The sequence below is a fragment of the Mustelus asterias genome, chromosome 3 (assembly GCF_964213995.1).
Source record: "Mustelus asterias chromosome 3, sMusAst1.hap1.1, whole genome shotgun sequence".
NCBI lineage: Eukaryota > Metazoa > Chordata > Chondrichthyes > Carcharhiniformes > Triakidae > Mustelus > Mustelus asterias.
In genome coordinates this window covers 54,542,237-54,560,302 of record NC_135803.1, presented here as the reverse complement: position 1 = coordinate 54,560,302, position 18,066 = coordinate 54,542,237, and the positions used below count along the sequence as shown (strand labels likewise).

Below are 18,066 nucleotides of genomic sequence, written 5' to 3'. Positions count from 1 at the left end.
AGGGAGGGGTGCGTTGCAGCCGGCGATTTTATATGCCTTCATCTTGTAGCCTGTTATGTCTTGCAGACCTTGCCATAGTCGGCGGGGGTCAGTGTGGCCAGTCTGGGGCTCTAGCTTGGTCCGGTATTGTCTTTTGGCATCTTTACTGGATCTCCTTAGATTGTATCTAGCTTTCTTGTATAGGTCAGTGTCGCCTGACTTGAACACCTCAGACCTGGACTTCAGAAAGCAGTGGATATCCCAGTTCATCCAGGATTAGCTAAGGAAAAAATGGGACCTATCAGAGATGAAAAAAGGAACTTGCATACAGATGCAGAGGCTGTGGGAAGGGTCTTAAATGAAAATTTTGCCTCTGTGTTTACAAAAGGGATGTACAGATATAGTAGTCCAGAAGGAACACTGAGATATTGGACAGGATAATCACAAATAAAGTAGTACTCAAAGGGTTGGAATCCTTTAAAGTTGATAAGTCACCAGGGCTAGATGGATTGTTTCCGAGGCTGCTGAAGAAGGTGATGGAGGAGATAGCAAAGGCTCCGAGGATGATTTTCCAATCCTTACTAGATACAGGGGAGGTACCAGAGGACTGGAGAAATGCAAAGTAGTTCCATTGTTTAAAAAGAAATTCAAGGAAATGCCAAATAATAATAGGCCAGTTAGTCTTACATCAGTGATGGGCAAATTAGTAGAATCAATCCTGATAGAAAGGAATAACTGTCATGTAGAAAGTCATGGACTAATCATAGAAACCCTACAGTGCAGAAGGAGGCCATTCGGCCCATCGAGTCTGCACCGACCACAATCCCACCCAGGCCCTACCCCCACATATTTTACCCACTAATCCCTCTAACCTACACATCCCAGGACTCTAAGGGGCAATTTTTTAACCTGGCCAATCAACCTAACCCGCACATCTTTGGACTGTGGGAGGAAACCGGAGCACCCGGAGGAAACCCACGCAGACACGAGGAGAATGTGCAAACTCCACACAGACAGTGACCCGAGCCGGGAATCGAACCCGGGACCCTGGAGCTGTGAAGCAGCAGTGCTAACCACTGTGCTACCGTGCCGCTGTGCTACTAGTCAGAGATGGTCAGCACTGTGCTACTAGTCAGAGATGGTCAGCATGGACTTGTTAAAGGGAGGTGTTGCCTCACAAATTTGATTCAATTCTTTGAGGAAGTCACAAGATGGGTTGATGAAGGCCATACAGTAGATGTTGTGTACATGGATTTAGCATAGGGTTTGTAAAGGTCCCACACGGCAGATTGGACAAAAAAGTAAACTTCCATGGGATACAGGATAATGTAGTAAACTGAATAAAACGTTGGCTTAGTAACAGGAAATGAAGTGTAATGGTCGATGGATTCTGTTGCGAATGGAAAGTTGTTTCAAGTGGTGTTTGTGACGCCACAACCTTTGTGTACCTTCAAGAAATGTTTTGTTTTAATCATATTCTCTGCAGCTATAAGCAGCTTGGGTTTTTCATTGTTGCCAGGCTGTCTGGTTAGAAATCATTTTATTGCTGCTTCAATGGCTTAAATGGGGTTTTGTTTATTTTTACTCTGGACCTCAGGCACTTTATGGGATCTTTTATGACCCTGCATTGTGACAGGGAAGATTGATTGACAAGTCAAAGTCAGATGGTTCCTCCCCAGAAAAATCTAAGGATTCATTTTCAGTTTTAGTTTAGAAGAGGGTGGACATCAGACCGAAAAGCAGTGTTTCTCTCTCTCCCTGGTGCTAGAAATTCTGCTGGTTAGCTGGAAGCAAGGCTTTTTGCTTTGCTGGAGTGAAAAAAATCTGCTGTTGGTGGTTGGCTTGCCTAGAGTCTCTCTGTTTCCCTGGTGTTTTGGGAAGCTGTTCTGTGTGTATATCAAAAGGGCTGCTAGAAGTTACAAGACTGGGAAGTCAGAGTTTCAATTCTCCACCCAAAGGACTAAGTTCCAGCATCACGTGAGCATTTGTATTTTCAGTGCTAAACCTGCGGCAAGGGTTTTGCATCGGGAAGTGTGTTTGATTGGAACATTTCAAATACTTGTTAAGGACTATACATTATCATGATTGTGTTTTTTTGTTTCTAATTCGTAAAATTTATTGCTAATTTTCTTTCCACAGAAGTTAACTGTATTCTTAAATAAACTTTGTTTGATAAAAGCTCCTTAGTGGGTTAGTTGAATCATAGCTGAAGAGAAGCATCTAATGCTCACAAACTGCAAAATCTATAATCCTGTTGGGCTTCATAAAACATTCTGGAGTTTGACCTGAATTATAACATGTTCCACAAGGCTCAGTGTTGGGATCCTTACTATTTGTATATTAACAATTTTGACATGAACGTGGGAACACAGTTGGGACATTTGCAGACGACACAGAGATTGGCTGAGCAGTGGATAGTGTAGACGACAGCTATAAACTCCAAAATAATATAGATTGGTTGGTGGGGTGAGCAGTAAAATGGCACATGGATTTTAAAACAGAAAAGTGAGAGGTCATGCATTTAGGGAGGTCAAACAGTCATTGAGAGTACACAATAAATGGGAATATATTAAGAGTGGATAAAGTGAGAGATCTTGGCATACAAGTGCACAGGTCCCTAAAGGCAACAGTTCAAGTAGACAAAGTTGTAAAGAAGGCATATGGAATGCTCTCCTTCATTGGCAACGGTAAAGAATATACAAGTAAGGATACAATGTTGGAATTGTATAAAACACTGATGAGGCCACAGCTAGAGTATTGTATGCAGTTCTGGTCACCATATTACAGGAAGGATGTAATTGCTCTGGACAGAGTGCCGAGGAGGTTTACAAGAACGTTACCAGGGCTAGAAAAGTGTTACTACAAGAAGAGATTGGATAGGTTGGGGTTATTTTCATTGGAACGAAGGCTGGGGAGTGACTTGATTGAGGTGTAGAAAATTATGAGGGAAGAGATAAACTGGACAGGTTAAAATTGTTTCCTTCGGCAGAGAATTGTAGAACAAGGGGACATAGATTCAAGGTAAGTGGCAGAAGGTGTAGAGGGGACATGAGGAAGAACTTTTTTTTTTAACACAGAGGGCAGTGGCTGTCTGGAATTCACTGCCCAAGTTGGTAGTGGAGGTAGAGACCCTAAATCATTTTTTAAAATACCTGGATTTGCTCCTTTAGCACTGTAATCTACAGGACTATGGGCGGGTGCAGGAAGGCGGGATTCGAAAGGGCACCTGGGTGTACTCGGGCAGGCATGGACAAGATGGGCTGAATGGCCTTCTTCTATGCTGTAACTGTTCTATGGTTCTATGTCCAGTGACTGAATTAAAGAGATCAATATGTCTCAGGATTATTCTACTTTATCACAGAATTTCATCTAAATGTCTTTAAATCTATTTACCATGATCAATGCTATTTACTTGATGAAACAGTAAACACAGAATGTTATGCAACACTTAGCTCTGAGAGCAAGCGCAGTTCCATGATATTCAACCTTCAGCAATTTGTTAGATTGCTCAATGTATTTTTCCTTTATTTCTCCCCCCATCACATACTATTTTACAGCTGCCATGATGATGCTTTTGTCCTCATATAAAAGCTTAGTACACAACAGCTGAACTCAGCAGGACATGAGCTATGTTAGTAGATACTTCAATGAAATCTACCCAGGATCCCATTAAGGGGATTTCTTTCTTGTTGAGTGCATCATTAGCTGCTTTCATATCTGTCTTCAGTTGCCAATTCCCGCAACCAAATTAAAATAAACCTACCTGATTTTTAAAAAAAATTATTACTGGATCTTCCTAGTTCTTGTAAACGCATTGGTTCAGCAGAAAGAGAACTTTGATTATGTCCTCACACGTACAAACTAAAATTTCATCTGTAGTGAAACTGATGCCACATTATTACATGATGGATGTGCACAACTAGTCTATTCACATGAGACACACTGTACAGCCTGCTTACAGGACAATCATCAACATATTCTAAAACTATATTTTAAAGCAACTATTGTTTCCATATGCAACTTACTTGTTTTTACTTTCTCAACAATCAAACTGAAGCATTCTGGAATGTCACAGCATTACCATCATGTAGCTCTGTTTATCTTCCCATTGACTTCCAAGTCTTCTTGGCTCTCATGGAAAATGGACAGACAGCTATATGAAGCACCCTAAAACAATGCCTGTGATATTGTTGAGAGACAGCAGCTTCAGAAGAAAAGGTGAGATAATATGGGGTTGTCAGGGAAGGCATCATGGGGAAGTCTGTTTTCTTCGAGACTGACTGAAGCTTTCCAAATAAAAAAGCTTGTATTTTGCAATATTTGGTTCTTCACTTACATGTGCAAAACAAGAAAGTTTGGTTTCCTATTTCTCTGAAGAACTCAATATACTTTGGTATAAAAAGTACCGTTCAACATCATCATAAATAGGGAGGTAAATTATTCCAGGATTTTCACTAGGTTGTCAAAAACGTATGATTCTTCTCAACAACTTCAGGAAAACCAGTCAGTGCCTTTTGAACTTAAGGAATTGTATAATTAACCACATATCCGTCTTTATATTTTATATGTTGTAAACAGATTCAAAGCTTTCACAAGGGACATATCCTAACTTGTTGAGTAAAGTTAGGGTAGAAACACAGAGGTTTCAATCCTCCTTAGAAGTAGGAGTGGTGACGCACTCTGGAAGGTTGCAAATGTTATGTCATAAAAGGGAAGGGATACAAATCAGACCACTCAGCCTAATATTGGTGGTGGAGAGACTTTCAGAGACAATAATCCAGACAAAATTTGGTGCTGCTTGGGAAAACATAGACTTATTGACAAAAGCCACCATGGATTTATTAAAGCCAAATCGAGTTTGCTCATTTGATTGCATCCTTTAATCGAGTAATAGAGAAGGTTGATGAGGGTTTTGTGGTGGATGGTGTGTGCGTGGACTTTCAAAAGGCATTTGATAAAATGCCACATAATAGACTTGTTAGCAAATTAAATCCCACAAGATTTAAGTGGCAATGGCAGCATGGATACAAACTGACCAAGGGGAAGAAAGCAGAGCAAATGCTGTGTTTTTTTTCAAACTGCAGTAGTGGTGTTCGCTAGGAGTCAGTACTAGGACCACTGCCTTTTGATATACCAAAACCTGGACTTACGTATAAAAGGCATAATTTCAAGGTTTACAGATGATGCAAAGCATGGAAAAAGAGTAAAATGATAAGGATAGTAGCCAACTTCAGAAGGGCATAAACAGGCTGGTGAAATGGACAGGCACAAGGCAAATGAAATTCAACATATATTTCTGAAGCAATGTGTTTTGGAAGTAAGAATGAGGTACAGCAAGATAAAATATATGACAATTTTTTTTAAAAATGAAGGAATAAGAACATCTCAGGATTTGAAAGTGACAGGGTTGGTTGAGAGTTGCTAAAAAGGCATCAAGTCTTGGTTTTATAAAATAGAGCCTGAGTATAAGCAAGGAATTTATGCAAAGCCTTCATAAATCACTGCTTCGGCCTCTGCTGAAGTATTGTGCCCCATTTTAGGCATCACACTTTAGGGAGGATGTGAAAGCCTTGGGGGATGATATCATTCTAGAAATTCTGCATACACAGGTGAGAGGCTTTAATTATGTGGAGTGAACCTGGATTTGTTCTTCTTAAAGCAAAGGTCATGGGGAGATTTAATAATGGGTTAAATCGTGAAGGGGTAGAAGGGGAATCTGTTTCCATTGGCTGAAAGTTTGACAATTAAAAGGAAACAGATGACAGTTGCTTGGCAGTACAGAACTTGAATATTGCTGAAAAGAAATATTGCAAAAGCTTTTCATCTTGCCTTCAGTAGGACAAACACAAGAATCCCAAATTTCAAACAAATACAATAATTTATGTTCCAGAAGGGTGCAGATTGGGTGACAAGTCAACTCTAATTGCCATGGAGAAAGCAACAAAAAAACTAAAGGCTCCCCAAGCTCTGAGGTAATTCAAAGAAGAGCATATAGGTCCCCATCGCTTTCTCCATGGCAACGCCTCAGTCAGAGTCAACTTGCCAACCAATCAGCACCCTTTTCTCCTGTAGTATAAATTGTTGTGATCGTTTGAAATTTGCATTCGTGTATTTGTCCTGATGAGTGCAAGATAAAAAAGCTGCAGCAACACGTCTCTCTTTTCAGCAATACACAGATTTGAGTTGTGATCTGGACTGGGCTGCCTGAAAGCAGATTTGATCATAACTTTCAAAAGGGAGTTGAATACTTGAAGGGGAGGAAATTAAAGGGCTATTAAGAGCGGGAAAGTGGAATAACTGGATAGCTGTCAAAGAACCAACTTGCATGATGGGCATAGGGCCTCCTTCCACGCTGTAACAGTCTATGATTCTAAGTACTCACTCTTTCATCCCATCTAAATAGATATTCCTTTATCAGAGCATTAAAAGATGCATAATTCACAAGAAATTAATTAGTTGGTGGGCTTTTACTCAAAAATGAAACAACCCTTATTACACTCCCATTTATGCAATGCTGCATTTATTTAATGTAAGCATCTTAGATTCCAAGTGCATAGCCAGTTTCCTCCTGCCAGAGCTGCTAGTTAGGGAGTGGTGGAGAGTAGGATGGGGTGATCATGAAACTTTGCATTGTCACTGCCTCCATTCCCATTTCCTTCATCAAACAAATTTAGGAGGAAGGATTGTGGGCCCCTATTCTAATTGAAAAGTGATGGGATATACATCGCCTTATGCTAAATTGATCCAAAATCAAATGATTAAACAGCCAGCAAGATCATATGTTTTTAGCAAACAGCTGATTAATACTGCCTGAGGTCTCCATCAGCTGTTCACACTGTCAACTTCTGCAGTTGGAATGTGGAGACTTTGGGCAGCTTCAATCAGCTCTTCCTGGGGTATTTTTAAAAGGGTGCACAGTGCTCAGAGGGATTCAGCTGCCCAAGTGAATAGTAAGGGCACTTAATTGCACTTTAACACAGTGTGAAAAACTTATTGAATTGACTAAAACAGCCAGCCTGTTTATTATGTTTTAAGCATTTATAATTGAATTATAGGCCATTGCGAGGGATAAGCATATGAGATGCAAGTAGTGTGAGTTTTCTAATCTGCTCTTCGTTTTCAGATTTTTATAACTCAATTCAAATTCAGAATTTATAGAACATAGAAAAGCTACAGCACAAACAGGCCCTTCGGCCCACAAGTTGCGCCGAACATGTCCCTACCTACTAGGCTTACCTATAACCCTCTATCTTACTAACTTCCATGAACGTATCCAAAAGTCTCTTAAAAAACCCTATCGAATCCGCCTCCACCACCACTACCGGCAGCCCATTCCACGCATCCACCACCCTCTGAGTGAAAAACTTACCCCTAACATCTCTTCTGTACCTACTCCCCAGCACCCTAAACCTGTGACCTCTTGTGGCAACCATTTCAGCCCTGGGTAAAAGCCTCTGAGAATCCCCTCTATCAATACCCCTCAACATCTTATACACCTCTATCAGGTCACCTCTCATCCTTCGCCTCTCCAAGGAGAAAAGACCTAGCTCTCTCAACCTATCCTCATAATGCATGCCACCTAATCCAGGCAATATCCTTGTAAATCTCCTCTGCACCCTTTCTATGGCTTCCACATCCTTTCTGTAATGAGGCAACCAGAACTGGGCACACTACTCCAGGTGGGGTCTGACCAGGGTCCTATATAGCTGCAGCATTATCTCTCGATTTCTGAACTCAATTCCTCTATTGATGAAGGCCAGTATTCTATATGCCTTCTTAACCACAGCCTCCACCTGCGACGCTGCTTTGAGCGTGGTGAAATTTTATGGTGAAATTTGAATTGATGTTCTCTTATTTATTAATCCAATAGCATAATCACTATAGTATCATATTAGGTATGTGGACAGGTTGCCCAGATGTTACACATTCTGCCCCTATGCAGAGGGTTTAGACACAGTGAGAGGGCTGAGATTAAGAACACTATTATAAGGGAAACTTTAGGTTACTAACCCCATACAGAAGTTCATTATGCTGCAGGTTAAGCACAGGTCACTGTACAGGTTATACCACTGGAGCTCAAAATATATTATGCATGAGGAAATGTTCAAAAATTGTGCTCATCGTAAAACTCATGAAAAACATGGAAGTGTAAATTATCAAGTTGCATTTTCTGCAAGACTTGATCACACCATTTCCTACGATGAAAACTTGAAACAAAATGTATGTTTTATTACAATTCTTCACATTTTTTAAATAAATACATAATAGGAGTGCCATAGGGAGTCTTTTAATCGAGAGAAAAGGTCCTCCAATAATTCATTTCTTTTGAATGTGTCTTTTAGCGTTCTGAAAAGGGAACATCTATTAAGATGGGTCAAATGAGTACTTACAATGTAGGAGGCCATGCATTTATCATGGGTTTGTCAGCTCTTTGACAGCGAATTAGTCCTACCTCCATGATCATTATTGATAAGTTCTGTAATTTTCTCCCCTTCCAGTATTTATCCATCTCCATTTTGAAAATTATGATCAAAGCTGCTTCCACTACACTTTCAGGCTTTGCAATCCAGATCATAACTCAAAATCTGTATCCTCCAATTATCAATCCTTCAGTCAATGGAAACAGTTTCTCCTTCTTCACTCTGTCATAACCCTTCACATTTTAACCCCTTAATCAAATTCCTTTCCCAATGCTCAACCGGACTATCGGTACCACAAATATTTTTTTTAGAACATGTACAATTGATAGCGATAATTGACATGGGGCATAGTAGGGTGGTTGGGCTTCACCTCGCTTAACCACTTCTAACTCAGCTTCTTTCATGCTTACTGTCAGCCCCTACTTACTGATCTTATCTGTCAAGTTTCATGTTGATTTAACATCTATTGCGTACAGGAAGCAAATCAAATTTGCACGGACATACCCACTACACATAACATGGACCACATAAATAAAAAGGACCATGATGCTGATGGATAGTTGTAAGAGTCCATTCACTTAACCTTTCCAGATCCCCTTAAAGACACCTTTCATCCTCATCACAACTCACATTCCCACCTAGTTTTGTGTCATCAGCAAATTTTGAAAAATTACATTTGGTCTCCACATCCAAATCATTTATATAGATTGTTAGCAGCTGTGGCCCAAGCACTGACCCTTTCAGTGCCCCATTGGCAACAGCCTGTGAAAATAACTCATTTATTCCTACTCTATTTTCTGTGTATTACCCAATTCTCAATCCATACCTTTAATCTCATGTGCTCTAATTTTGTTTACTAACCTTCTCTGTGGGACCTTATCAAAAGACTTCTTAAAATCTAAATGCACCATCACCCATTAGTTCTCTTTTATCAATGCTACAAGAAACACCTTCAAAGAGCTTCAGTGTTTGCCAAACATGATTGCCTTTTCATAAATTCACGGTGGCTCTTCCCAATCATATATTATTTTCCAAGTGTCCAGTTATCACATCCTTTATAATAGATTCTAACATTTGCCCTACTACTGTTGTCAAATTTAGAGATCTGTAGTTCTATTTTCTCTCTCCTTCTATAAATAGTGGAGTTACATTTGCTACTTTCCAGTCTGCAGGAAATCTATAGAATTTTGAAAGCACCCACAATCTCATCAGCCACCTCCTTCAACAATCTGGGATGCAGCTCATCTGGTCCAGAGGATTTATCTACATTTGATCCATTTTTTTTGTGTGTTCTACATCTTTATTAATACTAATGTCTTTCAATCCTTTGGTTCCCTTGTATTTCTCGGAGATTTTCTGTATCTTCCTCTGTGAAGACAGACACAAAGTAATACCATTCTATATGAATATATCTCCAATTTTCACTTACCTGAAACGAATCCAAGTGTCAAAATAATTTGCTCCCAAGTATCCTAAAAAACAAAACATATTTTAAATTCTTTTCACATTTGAGGCATTTAATCCACTTTCAGGAAGGCACATATTTAACTCTATGACGTGGCAGTAAAAAATAAATACACATCAGGGTTTTCATTTCTGCTTCAGTTCTGAGAAATGTCTTTAATTGAATCATAGAATCCCCACAGTGCAGAAAGAGGCCATTTAGCCCATCAGGTCTGCACTGACTCTCCGAAGGAACATCCTACCCAGGACCTCTGCTCCAACCTATCCCTGTAACCCACGCATTTACCATGGCTAATCCACCTAACCTACATATCTTTGGACATCAAGGAGAAATTTAGCATGGCCAATCCACCTAACCTGCACATCTTTGAACTGCAAGAGGAAACCAGAGCACCCAGAGGAAACCCATGCAGACACGGTGAAAATGTGAAAACTCCACACAGACAGTCACTCAAGGCTGGAATTCAACCCAGATCCCTGGCGCTGTAGGGCAGCAGTGCTAACCACTGTGCACCATAGCGCCCCACTGATCTTCCACTTGAAAAAACAGTGCAAACTGTTATAAGACAATTACAAAAAATGAAGAACCTGCATTTATATAGCACTTTTTATGATCTCTGAACATCCAAATGTTTACACAAAGTATTCAAATGCTTCAAGATGCTTTAAAAAGGGCATTGCCATCTTGTAAGATGAAAAGCGCTACCCAGTCAAGTTTACGATTAAAGTTTTTATTATTAGTCATAAGTAGACTTGCATTAACACTGCAATGATGTTACTGTGAAAATCCCTTAGTCAATGAGACATATCCAAAAATGTAGGCAGTAGTTTATTCCTGTAAGTTCAAGTTTATTTATTAGCGTCATAACTGGGCTTCCATTAACACTGCAATCCCCTAGTCGCCACACTCCGGCCCCTGTTCATTGAGGGAGAATTTAGCATGGCCAATGTACCTAACCAGCACATCTTTACGGACTGTGGGAGGAAATTGGAGCACCCGGAGGACGCCCAAGCAGACACAGGGAGTGCATACAGACTCCATACGGATAGTGACCCAAGCCAGGAATTGAACCCGGGTCCCTGGCAGCAGTGTTAACCACTGTACCACCAGGCTGCTAATTTCAGTAGAATCATAGAATACTTATGGTGCAAGAGGCCATTCAGCCCATCAAGCCTGCACCGACAACAATCCCACCCAGGCCCTATCTCCGTCACCCCATATATTTACCCTACTAATCCCCCTGACATCCCCCTAACACTGAGGAACAATTTAGCATGGCCAATCAACCTAAACCACACATTTTTGGACTGTGGGAGGAAACCGGAGCACCCGGAGGAAACCCACGCAGACACGGGGAGAATGTGCAAACTCCACACAGTCACCCAAGCCGGACATCAAACCCGGGTCCCTGGCGCTGTGAGGTCGCAGTGCTAACCACTGTGCCACCGTGCCACCCTGTAGTTGTGTTTTTGAACAGTTTCTATGCTATTTTCTAAAATCAGAAACTGTCCAATAATATTAATACTACAAAAATTGAAGTGAACATAATAACTACTACATTGTTTAATGTGAACTACTACCCATTGTTATTAATTTTAGCTGTGTTATTTTAATTGCATTCACAACTCTAAAACTGATCCTGAAAGTCCTCTAAATAATGTAATACAATAAACTGACAAATTCCTTTTACATATATGAAATAATTTTAAAATTAGTCCAGAACCAGTACTAACACCACACTTTCAGAGTGTCACCATGAAGATGTGGAATTTTTATACAGCTGCATTCTGATATTCAGGTTTTCCCCCTCAGATTTCAATACAGCACAATATGTCTACATGGACTTTTCAAACAATGTCTGCCTGAATTGGAAAAAAAAACCTGGCAATAAATTTTTTGATTTTATCCTTCCAAACTTGTGGTTGGTGTGCAGAGTCTTATAATACTAGAGTGGAGGACTGGGTGCTGTAAAACATTAGGTGAAATACGTCTCATTAAAATAATGTTTGGCATTTTAAACTATATATTGGTGTCAATTATAAATGCTGTGACAAGAGCATGTCAGAGGTAAGTAACTCATCTCCAAAGTCTGCCCACCATCTGCAAGACACAAGTCAGGAGTGTGGAATTCCCTGCCCAGCAAAGCAGTTGAGGCTACCTCATTGAATGTTTTTAAGGCAAGGGATAGATAAATTTTTGAACAGTAAAGGAATTAAGAGTTATGGTGAGCAGGTTGGTAAGTGGAGCTGAGTCCACAAAAAGATGAGTCATGATCTTATTGAATGGTGAAGCAGGCTCGAGGGGCCAGATGGCCTACTCCTGCTCCTACTTCTTATGTTCGTATGTGGTGCAATGCTCTCTGCACATGCCTAGATGAGTGATAAAACTCAAATTCAACACCATCCAAGACAAAGCATCCCATCTATACCTTAAACATGCACTTCCTCCACCATCTCCAAGATGTACTGCAGCAACTTGCAATGACTTCTTCAACAGCACATTTGAAACCCACAACCTCCACCACTTAGATGAACAAGGACAGCAAGGGAACACATGTAAATGCCCCTCCAATTTGCACCTGACTTAGAACTATAATATATTTCTTCCCCCACTGTGCAAGGTAACTGTTAGAACTCCCTGCCTACCTGTATGTACCTACACCACATGGACTGCAACAGTTCAAGGAAGTGGCTCATCACCACCTTCTCAAAAGCAAGGAGGAAAGATTTCTGATAAAAAGGTCTGAAACATTAATTCTGTTTCTCTTTCCACAGATGCTCTCTGACATGCTGAGTGTATCCAGCATTTTCTGTTTTTATTTCAGATTTCCAACATCCACAATATTTTGCTTTTGTAAAAGGATTGTAGGTCTGGGAAGCATGGGTACACTGAAGGATTATTTTCAAACATTTCGAGGATCATTTTCAAACATTTGAGCAAATAAACATTGTTGACACTGTACAGAGTGCCTTTTACTTTGAATTTGGAGAGAGAGCGGTACAGTGATAATGTCACTGGGCGAGTAACCCAGATGTGCAGGGCTGATACTCTGGGACAGGTTCAAATTCATCCACAGCTTAAATATTATGTTTTCCAGCCTCTTCTCTTGCCAGCAACAAAAATAATTGTTTATAGGTAAATTGAAAATGTTTTGAAACTGAAATGCAACCAATGAACACTAGAAAAAAAACAAATTTCAAACGACGCAACAGATTCAAATTGCTCTAAAGTCTGTGACAATAAAGCCCACGTCTGCGCTTTGAGCAGAGACATCTGCTTTTGTAAACAAGAATTTTTGATTTGCATTTCAGAAATGTTGCCACATCGCTGCATTTTGCGGGCAGCTTCTTCCAAACCCACTACCATCTAGGACAAGAGCAGCAGATACTTGGGAACACCACCACCTGGAGGTTTCCCTCCAAGTCACTTACCATCCTGACTTGGAAATGTATCACTGTTCCTTGACTGTCACTGGGTCAAAATCCTGGAACTCCCTTCCTAGCAGCACTATGGGTGTACCTACACCTCGGGAAGTGTCAAATCAAGCCCAAGATGGGTTGCAGTGCCTTATCTTGTCAGTTTGAATCTTGTTTGATTCTCTTGTGGGAACCATGAATTGGATTCAATTGGATTTTGAATTTGGGTTTTGGAGCAAGCAGAGAACGGATATGGGTTTGCTGGTCCATGCTGAGCATTGACTGCAGCAGTCCACGAAGGCAGCTCACCACCACCTTCGCAAGGGCAACTAGAGATGGGTAGTAAATGCTGGCCTAGCCAGCAATGCTCACAGCCTATAAATGATGTTATTTTTAAAGCAACAAAATAACAAGCTGTAAATCACAGGCAGAAGGCTACCAGGGACCAACACTCTAGACACAGAGCTCCCTGGCTGGAGCTGACTCAGTGTACTGGGTGGAGGACAGTCTCAAGCTCCCCCCCCGGAAGCCCACTGCCTCTACCAGCCTCCCCCCCCACCCCCACTCCCAAACCCACTGTCGTCCCCATCCACCACCATCACACTCTCCACCGCAAACTCTCCCTCTCACACCAGTTGCCCCCTCACAAGAGCAGTTGTCCCACACATCACCAGCTACTGCCCACCTAATGCCACCCTCTTCCCTCACCACCACCCTTTCCACCACATCCCCTACCACCCAAACCCCTCAAACTCCCCACCAGACCACATACCATGTCATCCTCCACCACCCTCATACCCCCACCACGCTCATACCCTCCCCAACCATCCACCACCCTCATACCCCCTCCACTGTCCCCCCACCACCCTCATACCCCCCCACCACCCTCATACCCCCCCACCACCCTCATACCCCCCCACTGCCCCCTCATACCCCCCACCACCCCCCTCATGCCCCCCCACCGTCCCCCTCATACCCCCCCACCGTCCCCCTCATACCCCCCCACCGTCCCCCTCATACCCCCTACCGTCCACCTCATACCCCCCACTGTCCACCTCATACCCCCCCACCACCCTCATACCCCCCCACCACCCTCATACCCCCACCACCCTCATACCCCCTACCGTATCCCCCCACTCTCATACCGCCACACCACATACCCCCCACTGCCACACCGCATACCCCCCACCATCGTCCACCACCCTCACCCCTCAGACCGTATACCCTGTCCTCCACCACCCCCATGCCCACCACTCATACCCCCCAACTATCCACCACCACCCTCATACCCCCCCCCCCCCCCGTGGCCGCCCCACCACCCTCATACCCCCCCGTGCCCCCCACCACCTTCATACCCCCCACCACCCTCATACCCCCCGTGCCTCCACCACCCTCATAACCCCCGTGCCCCCCACCACCCTCATACCCCCCCCGTGCCCCCCACCACCCTCATACCCCCCCCGTGCCCCCCACCACCACCCTCATCCCCCCCCCCGTGCCCCCACCACCCTCATCCCCCCCCGTGCCCCCACCACCCTCGTACCCTCCGTGCCCCCCACCAGCCTCGTACCCCCCCGTGCCCCCACCACCCTCGTACCCCCCGTGCCCCCCACCACCCTCGTACCCTCCGTGCCCCCCACCACCCTCGTACCCTCCGTGCCCCCCACCACCCTCGTACCCTCCGTGCCCCCCACCACCCTCGTACCCCCCGTGCCCCCACCACCCTCGTGCCCCCCCACCACCCTCGTACCCCCCCACCACCCTCGTACCCCCCCACCACCCTCGTACCCCCCCACCCTCGTACCCCCCCACCACCACCCTCGTACCCCCCCACCCTCATACCCCCGTGCCCCCACCACCCTCATACCCCCCGTGCCCCCCCCACCCTCATACCCCCCGTGCCCCCCCACCCTCATACCCCCCGTGCCCCCCCCACCCTCATACCCCCGTGCCCCCCCCACCCTCATACCCCCGTGCCCCCCCCACCCTCATACCCCCGTGCCCCCCCACCCTCATACCCCCGTGCCCCCCCACCCTCATACCCCCCGTGCCCCCCCACCCTCATACCCCCCGTGCCCCCCCACCCTCATACCCCCCGTGCCCCCCCACCCTCATACCCCCCGTGCCCCCCACCCTCATACCCCCCGTGCCCCCCCCACCCTCATACCCCCCGTGCCCCCCACCCTCATACCCCCCGTGCCCCCCCACCCTCATACCCCCCGTGCCCCCCCACCCTCATACCCCCCGTGCCCCCCCACCCTCATACCCCCCGTGCCCCCCCACCCTCATACCCCCCGTGCCCCCCCACCCTCATACCCCCCGTGCCCCCCCACCCTCATACCCCCCGTGCCCCCCCACCCTCATACCCCCCGTGCCCCCCCACCCTCATACCCCCCAATTGTCCACCACCACCCTCATACCCCCCAATTGTCCACCACCACCCTCATACCCCTCAATTGTCCACCACCACCCTCATACCCCCCAATTGTCCACCACCACCCTCATACCCCCCAATTGTCCACCACAACCCTCATACCCCCATTTCCTCCACCACCCTCATACCCCACCCCCCCCGTACCCCCACCACCCTCATACCTCCCCCACCATCCCCCCCCCCCCCCCAATATTCTCTACGGTCCCCCGCGGTCCCTCACCCGGAGCTGGACACATTGACATAGAGTAAAGCGGCGGAGACGCTGTGTTTAGGCCTCAGCTGTCTAGCTCCCCCCTCATACAGACAGAGAGGGGGGGTGGGGGGTGAAAGCTGGAAGGCGGGCGGGCCGCTCTCCCTGTCCCCTCCCTCAGTCACGACTTGATTTCGGGTAAATACCTGCGCGAGCGCCGCCGGCCCTCAACTAAAGGAGCAGCGGGCGCGAGGAGGGCGCCATCTCTGAACAGACCCGCTCAGCCGAACGCCGATCCGCTCTAGCCCGAATAGGGCAGACAAAGCAATCCCCGAGTGATTGATTGATAGATTGATTGATCGCTGACCCCGAACCTTCAGGCGGCGAGCTCGCTCAGGCCAGGCTGATGCTGCTGGGGAAGTTTACACCTACCTCTGCCTCTCTGCCAGTGTGCAGTGCTGCCAGGCTCAGAGTGCAATAAGGGACGTCTCAATAGTTATTAAAATTAAAAAGAAAAAGGATAAACTGCAGATTTGCTTAGATACACATGCAGCATTTTTTGTTCAAAAAAGGTCTGGAGAAGTCGAGCTAAAACAAGATGCTCAACACACAAATGTTATAATTATAAAAGGAAACAAATCGCTTTGGAAAATCTACATTGTTATTATTCTGTTACTTGTAGAAGCTGAGCGGCATGACTGGAAGCAGTGCCGAAGCCGTTTCATATTTCATGAATTAATAATTATTTTTGTACTTGCTGAGGGTTTGCCTCTGCGCATGAGACTGGGCAACAACACTTCTTCGTTAAGTATGTGTCTCTGTATCAAGCATTTACTTTTCGAAGAGGTGGAATAGCGAGATATTTAGGTATGTACGTTCGCATTCAAAAAGGTCAGAACGATTATTTTGGAAATTGGAATAGCCGACAAATGCCATATGTTCCCAGTCGTATCTGTGACAATTATGGGAAAGTTGAACATGGTTAAGTTTCAGTGCTCTACCAGGATTTTTTTTAATGTGGTGGACAAATTGAAAGTTATGCTGAATCTGCTCCTCGGGATGGGAGATCACTGTGTTGTAAATTAATATATTTCTACAACTCCCAAACTAATTAAAGTAACTACTCGTCATAAAATCCCAAGTGTTTATGTACACTTACTGCAGTAAAAATAAACAATAAAAAACTTATAGTGCAATTTCCGCCTACTTAAAAAAGAAACAATTTCAGTTTACAGGTGAAAATGTGACTCGTGGATGAACATAATGCATAATGTTCCATTTGAAGTTGCATGGACATCAGATTGAATGCTTATCAAATGCTAATAAATCAATTCGGTTTGTTGGGTGAACCAATTTATTTCCGAAATACCTTCAGTGAAACGTGCAGTAATTGATGAAAAGTAAATTCTAATGTTTGCAATATATTGATGCCAACAACTATGCATGGTTTTTGAATCAATCCCCAATCTATGAACGAAGTTGTGCTTTCGCATGCGCAAGAATTTTTATTGTGGTACCCTATGGATTTCCACACACCATCTTAAATTTCGTGGCCATTAATATTTATCTGTATTAAACAACTTTGAGAACTGTTTGTATTTTATCTATGGTGCACTCAGCAAGGCATATGAGAATTACAACGTTATGTTTCAAGCGCATGTGTGTTACCTAATGTATCAGTAAGAATAAAGTATTCTGAAAAATGATATTGTTTTCTTCCACAAAGAGAGTTTCTTTGCAAAGTTCTGAACATCACTGAAATGATTGTGTTCGTTATTTGACGGTTTAGCTGATCGCAAAGTTGTTTAAGCTTATTTTGTCAAAATATCTATAATTGCAGGATTTTATGCTACATATTAGCTAATAGAAATTGCAGCATTGTTTGTTTCACTGAAACAAATTTGTGCACTTGAATTTTTATTCGGACGTACTGCATTAAAACAATTAATCTCCATATCAAAGTTCATATAATGATGGATTAATGGATGGATCACCCTTTTCCCCAAGTCGGTTTCTTTTAATTAAAATTGCGTAACACAATTTATCATATTGCTTTGTGAAGAATGGAGAATTCTATTTAAATAAACGCATCCCTTTGGCAAGGTGCAGCAAAATATTAGTCCAAATCATTCAGATCGAATAATGCAGCTGAAAAGATATAA

The 18,066-nt window shown here is 43.9% G+C and overlaps 1 protein-coding gene across 3 annotated transcripts in view; it reads right to left on the bottom strand.

Annotated features, from left to right (window-relative positions):
* rsrc1 (arginine/serine-rich coiled-coil 1) overlaps window positions 1-16,213 on the bottom strand; it is a 385,706-nt gene extending 369,493 nt beyond the window's left edge. The window contains exons 1-2 of one of the 3 annotated variants that reach the window (XM_078209009.1): window positions 16,111-16,213; window positions 9,829-9,871 (exon numbers count right to left, since the gene is read on the bottom strand). The gene's annotated coding sequence lies outside the window, so the exon portion shown is untranslated. Of the gene's footprint in view, window positions 1-9,828; window positions 9,872-13,295; window positions 13,365-15,934 lie in introns of those variants that run through there. The other 2 variants (XM_078209010.1, XM_078209011.1) reach the window with 2 other exon arrangements.
* Between the last annotated feature and the right edge of the window lie 1,853 nt (window positions 16,214-18,066).